The sequence below is a fragment of the Protopterus annectens genome, chromosome 9.part0, assembly GCF_019279795.1.
Source record: "Protopterus annectens isolate FY-2018-M chromosome 9.part0, PAN1.0, whole genome shotgun sequence".
NCBI classification, from domain to species: Eukaryota; Metazoa; Chordata; order Ceratodontiformes; family Protopteridae; genus Protopterus; species Protopterus annectens.
This window is the reverse complement of record NC_056743.1, coordinates 587,104,340-587,123,204: the sequence shown is the minus strand read 5'-3', so window position 1 is coordinate 587,123,204 and position 18,865 is coordinate 587,104,340. Positions and strand designations below refer to the sequence as shown.

Sequence of the window (18,865 nt, the reverse complement as noted above, 5' to 3'; positions counted from 1 at the left end):
ACCAGGGAGTTCCTCCAATCATGGGATTTTACTCTCTTTTGCAACAGTTTCTTTTTTCTGTTGTAGAGTTTGTTTATGGCAGGAGACCACCAGATTGGCCTTTTTTTTTTTTTTTTTTTTTTTTGGAAGATAACATCTTGGTTCTGTTGGGGATAGCACGATCCATGCACTTGTAAGTGCTTATAAAGTGGATTTGTGTAGGATTCGGCAGTCGTACCTCTATTGTCAGTGTGCATGGGTGTCATGAAGTTTGCCACTTCTGTCTTAAGAAGTGTGAAGCTGGCTTGGGAGAAATTTTTTACGGTTTCCCTAATGGGGGGGTGGGGGGTGGGAGCGGGATGTGGATGTCTAGGGTGATTAGCTTGTGGTCGGATCTGACCAACGAGGAATTCACCTCTGGTGTGGAACACTGGTTGCCCATGTTGGTAATGACCAGGTCTAGGATATTGCTGCCTCTGGTGGGGGTGTGGATAAATTGATCCAAGGCATTGGAATTTATAAATTCCAGAAAACGAGCAAAAGAGTTGATCCATGAGTAGTTTTCCCAGTTAATGGTGGGGTAGTTGAAATCGTCATTGTTAGGGTGTTGGGTTGTACCCTAATATTTTCCAGTGTATCAAGAAATGAGGAGTGGGAATCCTGGGGCATTGTGCGGAATCTGTAGCACGTTACAATTTGGATTGTGGTCTTGCCCAGAGTTAGTTGCACTTGGATAATCTCTGATGCAGGATGCATTATGTTGAACAGCTAGCCTGGAGGTGTGGATATCCTTAATGAATATGGACACGTCTCCGCCTTTAGTGTTTCGGTCCAGGTTAGGTGGCAGAAAGGTGTGGTATAAATTATAGCCTGGTAATGCAGGGGTGCTCTCTGGAGCCTTGAACCAGGTCTCTGTCACTGCACAGATGTCGATGTTCTCCATTTTAAGGAGTGCCTCGAGTGAATGCATTTTGAGGTTTAGATTTATAGCATTGAGTAGCATTACCCTCATATTTTGCTTGCGTGTACCTATTACAGTGGTGAATTTGTCATTTGAACCTTGCCATTTGAACCTTGCCTAAAAAAGGTACTGTAGGGGTTGCAAGAGCATTAGCCAGTATCCGGAATCCCAAGGGTGACAGGTGCAGGCCATCTCTGGCAAGGCATCATGGTCCGTCGATCATGTCATCTCAGGCAGACAGATACTGGATCCCCTTAGAATGACATCAGAAGCTTAGCCAATTGTTGAAGTCCATCATTTTGTCCTTGTACTGTGGTATCTTCTGGGTGGTTGCAGAATGCTACTCATTGCTAGAGTCATACCTGACTGGGCTACAAGATTGGAGAGCTCCTCCATGTCTCTCTTCATGTAGTCCAGGGAGGTACATCTCAGGTCATTCACGCTAACATAGACAATGACAGATTCATATTTGTACTTGTGGAGTGACCTGAGTGTGTGGGTTATGTGGCAGATCTGGCACCCGACAGGCAGCTGATCCTAGGCTAAACAAGGAAAAAGCTACTGAGTGGAATATCGGTGTGCCTGACTAGAGAGTCACTTATGACTAGTGTGTTGGGTACGTTGTTATGCCTTATGGGCTGTGGTTCATAGGTTCATAGGTTCATACTAGGCTATCTGCCCTAGGGCATTTATAAGCCTAGCCAGAGTGTGTGTGGCTTTCACCACCCCTTAGGATGAGAATACTATACCCATTAGTTTGCTGTGCCTCTGTTCAGCAGTGATACAGAGATGATTCCCGGGGTAAACCTACGATCGCACATCCACTCGTCAAGATTTCTCTTGAACAGAGTCAGTGAGGGGCTCTGCCTCACATGGACTGGGATTCTGTTCCATAGTGTAGGGAGTCTCTGGGTGATGAATCTGTCCCTCCAGCACGTCCTATTTATATCCGTGTTGAGGTTTAAGTCTCTTGCTCTCGTGGCTCTGGTGGATTTGGATTTTTTGAGGTGGAGCATGTCCATTAATTCCGGGTTGGACATGGCCTTGTATGTCAGGCACAGATCACCTCTGAGCAGACGGTATGCGACTGAATAGAGCTGGAGTTTCTTCAGTCGGGCATCATATGACATATGTTTGAGCCCCTTTATCCTTTTGGTGAGGAACCTTTGGGGTCTTTCCAACTGCTGCAGGTGTCGGGTAAGGTACATTCAATGGGCGTTGTACTCAATCATTGGTCTGATAAGTGAAGAGTACAGGGGTACAATGACCTCTCCTGATCTGGATGTGAATCCCTTCATGATCAGGTGGGCAATGTAGAAGGTCTTCGTAACCATTTTGGCAATGTGAGTGTCAAAAAGAGAGGTTACTGTCAACTTGGGTCCCCAGGTCCCTGATAACTTCTTCCGTGTTTAATGGATTACCACCTATGTGGTAATTGGGGGTTACCTTGTTTTTCCCAAAGGGTATGACTATACATTTTTTGGCATTTAGCTTAAGGCCATGGCTCTGGCACCAGTTATCCATTTCTATGAGACCTTTCTGGAGGATGTCTGTGTCTGATGGAGTGTCAGTTATGGTGCCCAGTTTGCAGTCATCTGCAAATTTTGTCAGCCACAATCCCCCTATGTTTGCCTGCACTTCAGAAAAATAAATGCCGAACAAGAGGGGGCCCAGGACTGAGCCCTGTGGGACACCGCTCGTGACCGGCTTAGAGTCTGACATGGCACCAGCAGCTCTAACCCTGTGTGTTCTGTCCTTGAGCCAGTTTGCAACCCATCTTGTGACATATGGGTTTACATCTAAGCTGGTGAGCTTTTCTATGATGCCCGAGTGGGGTATTGTGTCTAATGCTTTTGCTAGGTCAAGGTAGCTCTCCATAGCTTTGCAGACAAGGCTCGTCAAGCTTATGGGGCGGTAATTTCCAGGGTCTGTAGAAGCACCGCCTTTGTGGAGTGGGACCACAGTTGCCGTACGCCATTCTTTGGGTACGTATCCTGTAGTAAGGCTAAGATTAAACAGCAGCCTTATGTGTGGGTTTAGTTCCTCATTGAGTTAGTGTAGCACACAGCCGGGGACACCGTCCGGTCCCATTGATGCTGTGTTTTTTGCTTTAGAGAGAGCAGCTCTGACCTGGGCATCTGAGATGTTTGGGAGGCTAGACTCTGGTGGGATAGATATTTCTCCTTTTGGGGGGGAGGGAGGGGAGAAATTTGCACTGAACCTGTCTGCCAGTATGTTGGCAATGTCTGTGGGTTCAGTGATTTTTTTATCATTTTGGACTAATTCTGAGCATATCTGGGAGTTTCCACCCAGGTTTCTAACATAGCTAAAGAAGGCTTTATGATTGTCTTTTGTGTCATTAGCGATTTTTTTCTCAAAGTTGGCCTTAGATGATTTTATGAGTGATCGTAGTTTTTTGCTAGTATTGATCAGAGATGCCTTCCCATTTAGGGATTTTGCTCTGTCATGTAGTAGCTTTCTCCTCTTGTTGTAGAGTTTGTTTATGGCTGGAGTCCACCAGACCGGCCTGCCTTTGGTGGAAAAGGTCTTGATTTTATTAGGGATTGCTTGATCCATACATTCCTGGAGGTGCTCGTAGAAGGCATTTGTAAGGGTTTCAGCAGCGTGGGTTGTGGTTTCCACTGGCTCGGGGGCCTTGAAGAATACCACTCCAGTCTTAAGAAGTGTGAAGTTTGCTTTTGAGAAGTTCTTCACTGTGGTCTTTTTTGCTGGGGGTGGGTGCGGGATGTGGATCTCCAGTGAGATTAATTTATGGTCTGATCTCACCAATGAGGGATATACTTCCAGTGTGGAGCATTTTGTCCCCATGTTTGTGATCAGGTCTAGTATATTTTCTCCTCTTGTGGGAATGGTGACTAGTTGTTCCATAGCATTTGAGTTTATGAACTCAAGGAACCTTTGGGCTAGGGTGTTGGGGCTTGAGTAATGTTCCCAGTCTATGTTTGGGTAGTTGAAGTCACCCAATATGATGGTGTTTGGAGAGACATTTATACTCTCCAGTGTCTTCAGGAAGGCTGTGTGGGTTTCCTGAGTTTGAGAAGGTGGTCTGTAGCATGTTACAAACTGTAGGGCAGTTTTACCTATGGTTAATTGCACCTGGATGGTCTCCGATGCTTCGTGCGTTGCCACTTACCTGGAGGTGTGGGTATCCTTTATGAATATGGATACTCCCCCTCCTTTTGTAGTTCGGTCCGGATTTTGGGGCCGGAACGCATGATATGAGGTATAACCTGATAGTGCTGGGGTGCTCTCAGGAGCCTTGAACCAGGTTTCAGTCGCATCACAAACATCGATGTTCTCCATACTGAGGAGGGCTTCGAGGGCGTGCATCTTGAGGTTTAGACTTCTGGCATTGAGCAGTATTACCCTTAGTTTTTCTCCATTTTTGTTTTCTAGGGCGGTAGGTTTATCATTTGAGCCTTGCCTAAAAAAGGCACTATGTGGGTGGCAAGAGCCTTTGCCAATATCCGGAAGCCCAGGGGTGACAGGTGCAAGCCGTCCCTTAAGCAGCGTGGCTTGTCAAGCATGTCATCCCAGGCAGACAGACATTGGATCCCCTTAGAATGACACCAGTAATTAAGCCAATTATTAAAGCTGATCATTTTGTCTCTGTATTGTGGCATCATTCTTGGTGAGGGTAGGATACTGCTCAGGGTCATACCGGCCTGGGCTACATAATCTGAGAGCTCCTCTATGTCTCTTTTCATGTAGTCCAGGGAGGTACGTCTCAGGTCGTTCACACCGGCATGGACAATGACGGAGTCATACTTGTACTTGCTGTGGAGTGACCTGAGTGCTTGTGTTATGTGGCGGATTCTAGCGCCTGACAGGCAGCTAACTGTGATCTTTTCCTTGTTCAGTCTGGTGAGTGGGACGTCAGTGTGTCTGACTATGGAGTCACCTATAACAAGTGTGTCTGGCATTGTGTTTGGCCTTAAGGGCTGTGACTGTTTAACACACTGACTTTGAGAACTATGTGTTGCATGTCTTATGTCTTGAGGTGGCAGTTGCTTGGGTGTCTGCTTTGGAGGCCTCTGTAGTTTTGGTAGATTTTTGATCAGTGCCTCCGAGTATGTCTTTGTGTGTTGTGTTTGTTTTGCAGTTGTGATAGTTCTATGTGAAACTGGGTTTGTGGTGTGCGTGGTTTCCTTCTCCTCCTGTCTGGTCTTGCCAGTCCTGAGTTGAGAGAGCTCAGCCTCCAGTTTGGCTATATAGTTGCATCTCTCACATGTATTTGTGTTTTGTGGGAGAAGGAGTGGGTTGTCTGTGTACATGAGGCAATTGTAACATTGCCTCAAGATGCCCAGATTCACCAGCTGAACAGGAGAGGACGCTAGCAACTGACCCTTCGACATGCTAGAAAAAGTTTGCTGTGTAACTGAGTCAGAAGGGACCTATAGGGAAATGGGTACTCAAGGGGATTCTAGGCTAATGTAGTACTTTGTTTAGTATACAAGTACTTTACCTATATAAAAATGTTTAGTATACAAGTACTTTACCTATATAAAAATGCTTTAGGAGCAAGTGCTGAGCTATTGAGATAGAGAATAGACTGTTTAGATTGCAAGTAGAGAAGTTCTAAGGGAAAAATTGAAGAGCAGCCTTTACGGAGCCAGAAATAGTTTAACCTTGTTTAACCGGCGCTGCCCGATGGTGCTCTATGGGCAACTCCGTGCTAAAGCGGGCTTTATAGCAGGGGGTTGAAAAGACCTAGGAATTGACCCAAAATGGCCAATAGACTACAAGTTTCTGGCTGGAACCACTGCTCTAGGGACAAATAGGCTGCTCAGTGCTCCCCACTCCCACTGGTGAACAAAGAAGCTTCCCTTTATCCAAATAAGGATATGGAATAGCACAGGAACCAAGCCAAAGCCCAGAGATCAGCAAACTCTGAAGACTGGACTATTCTAGTTCAGTAAGGTGGGAAAACAAGATTTTTTTATATATATATATATATATATATATATATATATATATATATATATATACAGAAAACAGAGGAAAAACACAGTAAATGCTATAAATGCTTTTAAACGGCTAGCGCACTTGAGTGTGTTAGCCTACAGGTAAAATTAAGCAACAAATAACTTTTTTAAAAGTGCAAAACAGTTAATCTAGTGGCACACTGAGTTTGTGGGCTATGTGTCATTTGGGTTGTGTTGGGGGGGGGGGGCGGTGGAGGTTGCTTGCCTTTCTGCTTTGGAGGTCTTTGTTGCTTGAGCAGATTTTTATTGAGAGCCTCTGCGAATGTAGGTGTGTGTTTTGGTGGTGTGGGTTTTGAGGGACTATGTGATGTGTGGTGTGGTGCAGGTGTTTGCCTTCTCCTCTTGACTGTCTAGTCCAGTCTTGGGTGAAGAGAGCTTTTCTTCCAGTTTGGCTATATAAGTGCATTTCTCACAGGTTGTAGTGTTGGGTGGTAGGAGGAGAGGGTTGTCTGTGTGCATGAGGCAATTCATAGGTTCATAGGTTCATACTAGGCTATCTGCCCGAGGGCATTTACAAGCCTAGCCCATCGTTTTGTGGCTTACGCCACCCCTTTAGTATGGGAAACTATACCCATTATTTTGCTGTGCCTCTGTCGAGCAGTGACACTGAGGTAATCCCTGGGGTATATCTGCGATCTCCCATCCATTGGTCAAGATTTCTCTTGAACAAGGCCAGCGAGGTGCTCTGCCTCACATGTACCGGGATTTTGTTCCACAGCATAGGGAGTCTTTGGGTGATGAATCTATCCCTCCAGCATGTCCTATTAATAGCCGTGTCGAGGTTTAAGTCTCCCGCCCTTGTGGCTCTGATGGATCTAGATTTTTGAGGTGAAGCATATTCATCAAATCTGGGTTTGACATGGCCTTGTATGTTAGGCAAAGGTCACCTCTGAGCAAGCGTGGCGACTGAATAGAGCTGGAGTTCTTTCAGTCGGGCAGCATAGGACAGATTTTTGAGACCCTTTATCCTTTTGGTGAGGAACTTTGTGGCCTCTCCAGCTGCTGCAAGTGTCGGGTCAGATACATCCCGAATGGGGCATTGTACTCGATCATTGGTCTGATGAGTGATGAGTAAAGGAGACTATGACCTCCCTTGATCTAGATGAGAATCCCTTCATGATAAGGTGGGCAATGTAGAAGGTCTTCCTAACTACTTTAGCTACATGGGTGTCGAATGACAGACTACTATCAACCTGGGTCCCCAGGTCCCTGATAACTTCTTCTGTGCTCAGTGGATTGCCACCTATTTGGTAGCTAGGGGTAACCTTGTTTTTCCCAAAGGGTATGACTATGCATTTTTTGGCATTTAACTTCAGGCCGTGGCTCTGGCACCAGTTATCCGTTTCTGAGAGACCCTTCTGAAGGATATCTGTGTCAGATGTGTTTTCTACTATGGCAGTTTGCAGTCATCTGCAAACTTTGTCAGCCATAACCCTCCTGTGTTTGCTTGTACTTCGGAAAAGTAGATGCCAAACAAGAGTGGGCCCAGGACTGAGCCCTGTGGGACACCACTTGTGACAGGCTTTGAGTCTGACATGGCGCCAGCAACTCTGACCCTGTGGGTTCTGTCACTCAGCCAGTTTGCAACCCATCTTGTGATGTATGGGTTAACATTTAAGCTGATGAGTTTTTCAATGATACCCGAGTGGGGTATTGTATCGAAGGCCTTAGCCAGATCGAGGTAGGCTGTATGGACTGCCTTTCCCTCGTCAATGGCTTTGGTGACTGTTTCGAAGAAGTCAACCAAGTTTAAAAGGCATGATCTGCCTTTGACAAAGCCAAACTGGGTTGGATCCAAAGTCTGCAAATTCCCTATGTCTTTATTTATGAGGTCCATTATGATCCTCTCCATGGCTTTGCAGATAAGGCTTGTCAAGCTAATGGGCCGGTAATTTCCAGGGTCGGTGGAGGCACTGCCTTTGTGAAGTGGGACCACAGTTGCAGTGCGCCACTCCCTGGGTATGTATCCAGAGGTAAGACTTTGATTAAACAGCTGTCCTAGCTGTGGGTTTAATTCCTCATTGAGTTCGTGGAGCACACAGCCGGGGACACCATCAGGTCCCATGGATGCTGTGTTTTTTGCTTTGGAGAGAGCAGTTCTCACTTGGGCTGGAGATGTTTGGGGGCTGCAATCGCTTGGTATAGATATCTCTCCTTTGGGGAGGGGAGTTTGCACTGAACCTGTCAGCCAGTATGTTGGCAATGTCTGTAGGATCAGTAATCTTCACATCATTTTGAACTAGTTCTGAGCATATCTGGGAGTTTCCTCCTAGGTTTCTAACATAGCTAAAGAAGGCCTTATGATTGTCTTTTGAGTCTTTAGCTATTTTCTCTCAAATTTGCTTTGGATGATTTTATGAGAGCTCTTAGTTTTTACTTATAGTGATCAAGGGTGTCTTACCTTTTAAGGATTTTGCTCTATCTTGTAGTAGCTTCCTCCTTTATTGTAGAGTTTGTTTATGGCTGGGGTCCACCAGACTGGACGCTTGCCTTTGGTACTAAGAGTCTTTGTTTTGTTTGGGATTGCCTTATCCATGCAGTCCTGCAGGTGCTGGTAGAAGGTGTTTGTAAGTGATTCAGCGGCTTGAGTACTGTTTTCCACGCCTCGGGCCTTAAAGGAGACCACACTAGTCTTTAGAAGTGTGAAGTCGGCTTTTGAGAAGTTCTTTACTGTGGTCTTTTTATTTCAGGTGGGGTGGGATGAGGACCTCCAGCGAGATTAGTTTGTGATCTGATCTCACCAGTGAGGGGTATACTTCGGTGTTGAACATTGTGCTCCCATGTTCGTGATGATGAGATCAAGTATGTTATCTCCTCTTGTGGGGATGGTGACTAGTTGTTCCATGGCATTTGAGTTTATGAATTCCAGGAACTTTTGGGCTAGGGTGTTTGGGCTTGAGTAGTGTTCCCAGTCTATATTAGGGTAATTGAAGTCACCTAGTATGATGGTGTTTGGTGATACATTTATCCCTCTAGTGTTTTCAGGAAGGCCATGTGAGGTTCCTGAGTTTGTGAGGGTGGCCTGTAACATGCTACAATTTGCAGAGCAGTCTTGCCTATGGTTAATTGCACCTGGATGGTCTCCGATGCATCGTGCGTTGCCACCAGTCTTGAGGTGTGGGTGTCCTTGATGAATATGGATACCCCTCCTTTCTTGGTATTGTCCGGATTTTGGGGCCGGAACGCATGATATGAGGTAAAACCTGATAGCTGGGGTGCTCTCAGGAGCCTTGAACCAGGTTTCTGTCACAGCACAGACATCAATGTTCTCCATACTGAGAAGGGCCTCGAGTGCGTGCATTTTGAGATTTAGACTTCTGGCATTGAGCAGCATTACCCTTAGTTTTTTTCCTTTTTTGTGTTCTAGGGTGGTAGGTTTAGAATTTGAGCCTTGCCTAAAAAAGGCACTATGGGGGTGGCAAGAGCCTTTGCCAATATCCGGAATCCCAGGGGTGACAGGTGCAAGCCGTCCCTTGCGAAGCAGCGTGGCTTGTCCAGCATGTCATCCCAGGCAGACAGATACTGGATCCCCTTTGAATGACACCAGTTTGAATTGCTGCATTGCCCCAAGATGCCCAGCTTCATCAGGTAGACAGGAGAAAACACCAGGAGCTGACCCTTAGACATGCCTGACCTAGGTGCTTATTTAAGTACTAAAAGCTGTTTTCCTCTAGACAAGTGAGGAAAGTTGAATGCTGTAGTAATTTGTAGCTTATTTAGTGCTTACAATGAGTTCTGAACAAGTGCTGAGCTCAAAGAAACAGATTTTAGTGCCAAAGCTAAAAAACTGGTCGTTCTAAGGGAAAATTTGAAGAGCAGACTTTATGGTGCCGGGAGTAGTTTAACCCTGGCGATGCATAAAGTATGTATATGTATAATTTTGTTTTAATATAACAGTAGCAAATTAGCAAACTGGTTTAAACAAATTAACCAATAAAAAACAAAACACTGAGCCCCGTTCCAGCAGTCTTCGATCATACAAGTTCTAACTGCACACTCCTGCCACTATGGTGCAGGGGAACCTTCTCCAAAAAATGATGGTCTGGATTAGTGCTAAAGTTATACAAACAAAGCTAGATTCAGCAGGTCTGAATTTAGTCTATGCTACAGCAAACGAGCCGTACCAATTTCAGAAAGAAACAGTTCAAATAAGCAGGCACAATAAGCCTTTAACCAGAAACTCCCAGCTCAGAAGGGCAGAATCAACTCTCTCCTCCCACAAGAGTGCAGACCACACCTTCTTAATGTAAAATAACTGGCCCAAGTGCTTAAACCAGAACTAATACACTTTTAGAATAACGGATACTAAGTCTTCAGTCAGCAACTCCAACTTAGAAGGGTGTAAGCTACCTGTCCTGCCACAACAATGCATACACTGTAAACCAACTGATCCGAAGCCCAGGTGCTTCGACCAAAGGCTTAGAATAACAGAATTTAATCAGCCTTACTAACAAGCCGTAATAAATGCAGCAGAATAAATGCAACTTTAAGAACAAGCAGCAAAAGCAAAATAAAGTAGGAAGAAACAAATACACTAAAGCAGATGAATAAAAGTGCATTTTTTTTATATAACAATTGAAAATGTGCAAAGTGATTTAAACAAATTACCCAGTTAACCAGTAAAAAAGCTCAAAACTGAGCCCTGTTCCAGCAGTCTTCAATCAGACAAGTTCTAACTGCACAGTCCTGCCACTAGGGTGCAGGGGGACTTTCTCCAAAAGAGATGGGCTGGATTAGTGCTCAAGTTATGCAAACAAAACTAGATTCAGGATTCCTGAATCTAGTATATGCTACAGCAACTAAGGCACACCAATTTCAGAAAGAAACAATTCAAATAAGCAGGCACAATAAGCTTTTAACCAGAAACTCCCATCTCAGAAGGGTAGAATCTAGCCTCTCCTCCCACAAGAGTGCAGACTACAAACATTCTTAATGAAAAATAACTAACCTGAAGCCCAAGTGCTTTAACCAGAACTGGTACATTTTTTTAGAATAACAGACACTGAGCCTTCAGTCAGCAATTCCCAACTCAGAAGGATGAAAGCTACCTGTCCTGCCACAACAGTGCAGACCACAAATCACCTTAATGTAAAACAACTGGTCTGGAGCCCAAGTGCTTAAATCAAAAGGCTTAGAGTAACAGTTAAACTTTAATCAGGCTACTACCAAGCAGTAATAAATGGAGTAAATACAATTGAGTAATTTTAAGAAGAGGCAAAAACAAAATAAAGTGAGATTTTTTTTTTTGTTTAGTAAAGTGCAAGGAGAGAGGAAGAAGGAACAGAAGAAAAATTCATGGTTAAGAACCTAAGTGGGTTGGCCTTCTCAGGTGTTCTCTCTGTATTAAGTAGAGTGAACACCAGACTGGGAGGGGTGTCCCAGGTCAAATTTACAGTAGGGGCGGGCAACTGCAAAGCCACCAACTATAACACCACCACAAGAATAGGATGGGGGGGGGGGGGCACAGTTTCAGAACAGATGAGAAATGGAAAACAATGCCAGAAAATATATAAAATAATTCAGTCAAGCAAAATTAAGACAATGCAGAACTTTAAAAGGTTAAAATGTCAAGAAATATACGTATCAATCAACAATGTATTTCCAGATTGTGTGAGAATCACACTGCAGCCAGAACACCAGGAGTTTCCAACAGCGTATGCAAGAATTTACAAACTATTTTAAATCAGCAAGCCTTGAAGCAATCGGATAACATAAAAGCTGTTACACCAGTTTTATAAACTTGTGTACTTTGGTTCTAGGTGATTGTCACTGTTGAAGTGACACCCCAACCCCATGTGCAGAAATGGGAATGGGGTTTCTGGGTGGGTGGATTTTTTTTGTTTTTTGTTGTGAGGTGTCTTGGATAGAGAATGATAGTGTTAAACCTCTTTCTTCGAATAAATGTGTATTAAGTTGGTGAGGTGGGATTTGGACAGGGTTTTTGGACTTGTGAATGGTTCTGAACATCTTACTTTGCTTAAGTGTTTTGATGATTGTTAAGGTTATTTTGGAGGCCTTATATGATGATGTTGTGGTGGTTAGGAACTTGTTTGTGAATGAGTGTTCTCTGAGCATTAGGGTAGTTGATACTTCAGGTAAAAAAAAGTTGGTTATGAAAAGTGATTACAGTGTGTGGATAAGGATGGAACCGGGGGGGGGGGTGTATGCCAGTGTGCACTTTTTTGAATAGTAGAGTTTGAGGGTGCCTAATTTTTACTTGGCTTGCTTTATTTGTTATGTAGCTTTCAAGCCAATCAATTTTCATGGGAGTTCAAAAGTTGCTGGATTGGAAGAGTAACATGTGAACTATGGTTTTAAATGCTTTTGACATGTCTGTTAAGAGAGCCTCTCTGGCTGCACAGATTAATCAGTGGACGTTAGGGCTGTGAGAGTGCTTCACTCTAATGAATTCATGTTGGTAGGAAGAGAAGATGTAGTACTTGAAATTGCATCTGTTAGAAGTTTTTTTTTTTTTTGTATAATAATGGGTCTGTACTGAGAATTCAGATGTTTATTTTTGAGGTATTGGGCAACAATCTCCACCCCCCTCCTAGCTTCAGAAGGGCTATCATTCGGGCAGTCATAGGGTTGCTTGTGGCCTGTCTGGCCTCTAGCTCCTCCCCTTGTGTGGAAGGGACCATTGTGTCTCCACATCCACACTTTGCATACCAGTTGATTTTGTAGAATATGTTTTGTCATCTAGGAATTTGTCATTCCAGAAGTTATTTTTAGGGTTAGGGAAGACTTTTGCTTTTATACAACACATTTTTCTGTTTGTTATACAGAATAGTGTAGTTCTGTTTACAGCAGATTTTACATTTTTTCCCCCAAGTGGAGTTCCTCTGCCTAAAGAGAGAGAGTTTTTGTCCTTCAGGTTCTGTATTACTTTTCCATAGTCTTGTTGTGATAGGGAAGTGTCTTAGATGGTGGATTGATGAGGCTATTGGTGAAAATATTTTAAAGTGTTGGGTGAGGATTAGTCATCAGTGGTACATAAGTTATTGTTTAGGCCTTAGGAAAGTGGTATGATTTTATCTTCTTTATTTTACATTTGTTTACCAGGATGGTCAGACTGGGACCGTACCCAGTTTCAGCGGAGGCAAGCTCCAGCTTAAGCTTACATGCAAAGTCATCATATCAAGTAGTATAAACTTCAGACAAAAAAAAACTTTTTTTTTTTTTTTGCTTATTTTTCTTTTACATTTTGTTGACTGGGTTAGTAACACTAGACCAGTGGTCGGTCTCTCTCGTGGAGACCTGATGGGGCATTCATTTTGACAAGGGGGAAATTTGACCGCAGTAGTACTCTTTGTCCATATTAAGTTGGAGGGCTGTTGCAAATAAGAGGAAAACAAGATGGTGTAGAATGCTGAGCTCAGAAAAACAGAAACATACAATGGTATAACAGCTGAGGAAAACAAGATGGTGTAGAATGCTGAGCTCAGAAAAACAGAAACATACAATGGTATAACAGCTGATGAAGAGTCTACATCAAACGTTGAAGTTCTAGTTCTGATAATGGAAGAATGAGATCAGTACTCAAAAGTTGGTGAGATTATTGGAGCTGGAGGAGCGTAATGACCAGTTGTGACGTTCAGGAGTGAGCTTGTGGACAAATGTGTGGGCTGTCTTACAGTGCTATTGCTGGTAATACTAAACCAGGAAGTAACCAAGCTAAACCAGGAAGTGAGGGATAGACTAAACTTTACTAGCTATGTATCTTTGAACTACTAATTACAGAAGTGACATTGGATGTTTTCTGAATGCTGTGACTGTGTTTAACATTAAAAATATTTGATGAAAAGATATGCTTGACATGGGGAATGGGAAGTGTTGGTAAGTAGTAACATTAATGAAATATTTGCCAAGCATTTTGGCGATTGACAGGGAGGGGACTACTTTTGGTTTGTGTTGCACAAAAAGGTATTTACAATGTAGGGAACAATGGATTTCCAGTAAAAACTGTTAGATGAAATGCAGAAAATTGTAATAGAAAGATGCTGGTAGTTTGACCTCAGCTGTAGAAATATGAGCATAATGAAGCTTGGGTGGAGATGGGATTGAGAATTTGGGACAGTACAAAGTATGAATGCAAGTAAACACGAAGAAAATGTGTAAAGCACAGTATTGTGCAGGACAGTGTGCTTGAAGTTAAAACTGAAGTTATAAATGAAGATGATGAGCTGTTTGGTATTTATGTAAAAATTTTGATGTATTCCAAAATGTGGAAGGAGAAGAAATGATACTGCTTTGGCATTTAAAAAGATGACCACCGTATTAACTGATCACATTTTTTGAGTAGTGATCCACTTAAAATCGGTAATTCCTGTAACTGCAAAAGTTTATAGAAAGTAGTGTTAATCTTAAACACACTACTACTGAATTGTTATGCTAGACACTAGCAGTGAGGGCATTTGTCTTGGATTAAAAAAAAAAAACTCATAAATTCAAGGAATTGTTGTTGCGCCTTTTTTTTTTTATTTGTAAAATTCTTTTGAGCAATAACAGCATACACACTTTTCACATTCAAGATAACCAAAAAAATATATATTCCTATTGTTGCAAACACTGGCAAGTAGCAGAACTATCCCTCTAAAGTGTTTCAAGAGCTCTTGAATTTCAGTGGTAGCTTTAACACTTCAGACGTATTGTAGGTTAGAGTTTCCGATGGACTGCAGTTTAGCTACTTTTGGCTGGAGCTGTATAAATGCTGTGAATAGTTTGACACGATGAGAGAAACGTATAGGATGGTCATTCATGGAAAAAATGCAAGCAGTCCTGCCGGCGGTGTGAAAATAGCCAGTCTCTCTCACTGCTGCTGTTGTATATAAGTGGAAAATGAAGACTGCATCTAGCATGACTCCTAAAAGGAGCTTGAAATAGATTCTAAGAAGGGGACAAGAATGGGTTAAACAACATTGTTAATGTGACAGGCACCATGTCAGATTGCTGTTGTGTTTTTTAAAAAAAAAAAAAACTATTTTATAAGAAGCACTTAGAATGATTTTGATGCAGTATAATAGCTTGGTAAACAAGAATGTGTTGAAAAAATGTTCGTTTGGGTTCTTGGGCTGCGTATTTCTTTTTAAATTTGTTAAACCCGATCATATCATTTTAAAGTGAGATGTTGAGAGTGTATGTGTGTGTGTGTATGTGTGTGTGTATATACACACACACATCTATATATACACTTTAGAAAAAAAGATGATAGTTCCAACAAACGCAATTTATTGTTGAGGCTTTTGTCTACTGCAACCAGTAAACTTCTTCAGTCATCTACCATTAATTCACACAGGTTTTAAATAACATATGTAACCATGACATTACTTCCTGACATTCTTAAAGCTGCATTCCACATAAAATTCACTTGAGGCAACTGTTATAAATGCATTTAAAATATGAGATTATAAAAAAAAATCAGTGTTCAGTGTAAATTTGTTTTATATATATATATTGTGTGTATGTATGTGTGTGTGTGTGTGTGTATATATATATATATATATATATATATATATATTTGTGTGTGCCTGTAAAAAAAAAAATGTGTGAAGAATGAGGTGTGGGAGGGAATAGAGTTAAATTTTACTGATGGTGCAGTTTAGAGTACAGGATTAAAAGGAAATTATAGAAAGTAACTGTATTAAGACTGACTGTAATTATGAAATCAGGATGTGTTCGATGAAAATGTTACTGTATAAACATAAGTCATTGCTGCTATTTTATAATACTTGGTGTATTGAATAATGCATAAGCAAAATACAGTTTGAGTATTTGACTGCTGAGGTGGCTGTGACAAAGAAAAAATTATAAGGAGATGGTTGAAGAAAGTTTTAAGTAAGGAGCAATGTACAGTAGGAGAGTTCCTGTGTTAAGGATAAGAAGAAAGTGGTATGTTGTGTGCTAAAATGGTTTCTGTTGAAGATTTAAGTGGTTAGTGTACAAGCAAAAATATGGAAGTGAGATTTGCTATATGTAAATTGATGTAAATGAAGGGACACAACAGAGTTTGGTATGTAGTATGTTAAAAAAAAAAAATAGGAGGGTTGAACTGTAAAAAGAATATAACTGAAGAAATTGATGAAAGCAAGAGTGTACCAAAATTGTGTGGGTTGTTACAGGTTTCATGAGATGATTTTTTTTTTAGGTAGCAAATGAATAGTTAAGGTGGGTATGGAATGTAAGGAATTGTTAAAAATGGGGCAAAAGCATCTTGAAAATTTTAAGAGGTGTATTTTTGGGACTATTGATTAAAACATGTATAAATATATTACAAAAGAAGCTTTAAGGTGATAAGCAAGCCGATGTAGAGTGGGGTGTATGGAAAGAAAAAAGGCAGAGAGTATATTAATTTCTAGAAAAAAGGGGGTTAATTTAACAAAATGGGGAGGTGATGGTGTTTTGTGATGTAACTAGAGCTTTTTAAACAGTGTGGTATATGGGGAAAATTGAGTATGGAATGGTCTAAAGAAATGTGAGAAGACATGTAATGGTAACCAAGTAATGTATTGTAAGGCATAAGCGGGTCCCATGAATGAAAACATATTAAAATTAGTAATGAGTAATATTAATTGTTAGAGAATAATAAAGGAGGCAGAGTGGGGAAATAATGGAGGGAGTTAAGAGGTTCTGTTTTAATTATGTAGAGGACTTATCAAAAAAGTTAGGGGTGAAGTGGAGTAAGTTAGATTGGGCTGTGTTTAAATAAGGAGAAACATAAAGAATTTGTATCTATAGTTAAGAGTGTATTTCTTGGTGAACTATGTTAGTGTGTTGCAGATTAGCTTTGGGAAAACAGTACCTGTATGTAAAATAATGGGGGAAAACAAGCAGAAATAGCAAATCTGGTGAATTTATGTACAATATTTTGACTTAACATAGAAGTGTTTAATGCATTTGTATATATTAGGAAAGTTAAGGTGTGTAGGAAGGTATGTTTTCCAGTGAATAAAAAAAATGTTGGTTATTTTACATAGTCTGAGGTTCAAAGTTAAATCGTTAACATTATTTGCATTGTAAGGGGGAATATGGAGAGCTGGAATTGCTAAATTCAGTTTTTATGGCATGTTACCATTTGTTTTGGGTGATTTTAAGTAAAATGGAAAAAAGGATGTGGTCAGGGAAAAAGTATTTGCATCACTGGGATGAAAAATTAAGGCTTTGTATTAGAACATTACCCCATTGCGATTTTCGTGCAGGAGTGGGCGTGTGCATGATTGACAGGGCAGTCCCGTGTGATGTTGCATGGTAATGGTGCAGATTATCAACTGGCCTGGTGAATATTCAGCATATGATTGTACGTTGGTGTATATCTCTTAGCCTGTTAGAGCAAGAAATTTGGACAAAGCCACCTATAATGGGGGGGGACAAAGGCCCCAAAATAGGGACACTTTTTAAATATTGCTCTTACCAACTTAGGAAATTGATAGAATAACAGGTTTTGCATCAGCATGAATTTTTTGAAGGGTATGAAGTCAGAAAATAATTCTGACACTAACCCTGAATAATTTGCAATGATTTGCCAAAAAAAAACTACAATTTTATGAGAAACTTTATAAGTATGAGGCAAAAATGTGGACATTCTGCCAAAATCTAAACGGTTGGGAGGTATGCTTTAGTGTTCTTCAAATAGAGCCATTCCAAGGGAGTTTTTTTAGTGTGGAGTTACACTCGTGTACTATATGTTTGTACAAGAATCGCTTTAGCAGGAGGGGGCGAGCCCCCCTGTATCCCCCATGTTTCTTTGCCACATTTGGAAACGCAAAAGTCTTCTCAACTGACCAGAAATCCACTTTATTTAATAACACAAAAGTACTGAAAACTGAATTGGCTAAACTTCAGATAAACATCAGCTAAAATTACATGCTTATAAAACACTGCTCATTAAGCTTAATTAGACAAGTCCAAACAGCAAAACAATGTAGGGGAAAAGATCAACTGGTATGTAAAACACAGCAATGCAGAAAAGTCAAAAACACACCAGTTGTTCACGGTAAAGATGGTTCCAAAACTTTAATAAAAATAAAGAACAGGTAAGTGCTTTCGCATGTAGCTTCTTCAAACCTATTGTTAAGTAAAAACTAACCTTGTAACAGTTTCATCCAATCAACTGAAAAAGCATTAAAAGTTGCTAAGCAACATAATTGCATTAAATATGCCAGTTAAATAAACCAATTAAGTCTGCTTACATTCATATTCCTAAAAACTGAATTTTATGACTATTAAATCAAATACTCATATCACCTATTACCTAATAATTCCTAAGAACATTTAATCTATTTCATAAACGCAATAAATAAGAAAATGTGCATATTAAAATTGCATAACTGCTTAACTAATACGTGTTAATTTAAAAACATTCCATCTACCCTATCTCCTCTTTGTCAGCCTCTTTTTTTAGGGGTCTTGCTCTCAGTGCAGGTTGTATCGAAAAATGTTCATTGAGGCCAAGGGAATAATGTGCCCCTAGTCTAAAAATCCATTTCATCTCAGCATGATATGTCTTGTTAACTGTATCCCCCATCCTAACATCTTGATTCAAAACTTCCAATACTAAAAATGTAAAATTGTGTCCCTCAGCAGATGTATTCATGTGTTTAGCAATTGCACTGTAGCTCATCCCTTTACATGCACAATATAAATGATCATGTATCCTCTCCCTTGGATGCCTATTCGTCTTGCCAACTTAAAAACTGGGACATGCTGTGCACAGTGCTAGATGAACAAGATTCTTAGTATTACAATCAGCTTCCGGAAAATGTGTGAATATTTTATTGTAAGTGGGATGTGTGGAAATCCTAGACTCCTCTATACAGTTGCAAAATGAACAACTATTGCATGTGACAGTACATGAAGTTAACTCATTGCTCATGTTGTGAATATTCTGAGAAAAACGTATTCTCTGGCATAAAGATTTCTTATT

General features: G+C 41.2%; 1 protein-coding gene across 1 annotated transcript in view; it reads left to right on the top strand.

Annotated features, from left to right (window-relative positions):
* TIA1 (TIA1 cytotoxic granule associated RNA binding protein) overlaps positions 1-18,865 on the top strand; it is a 1,460,724-nt gene that overhangs the window by 4,002 nt on the left and 1,437,857 nt on the right. The window lies entirely within an intron of this gene.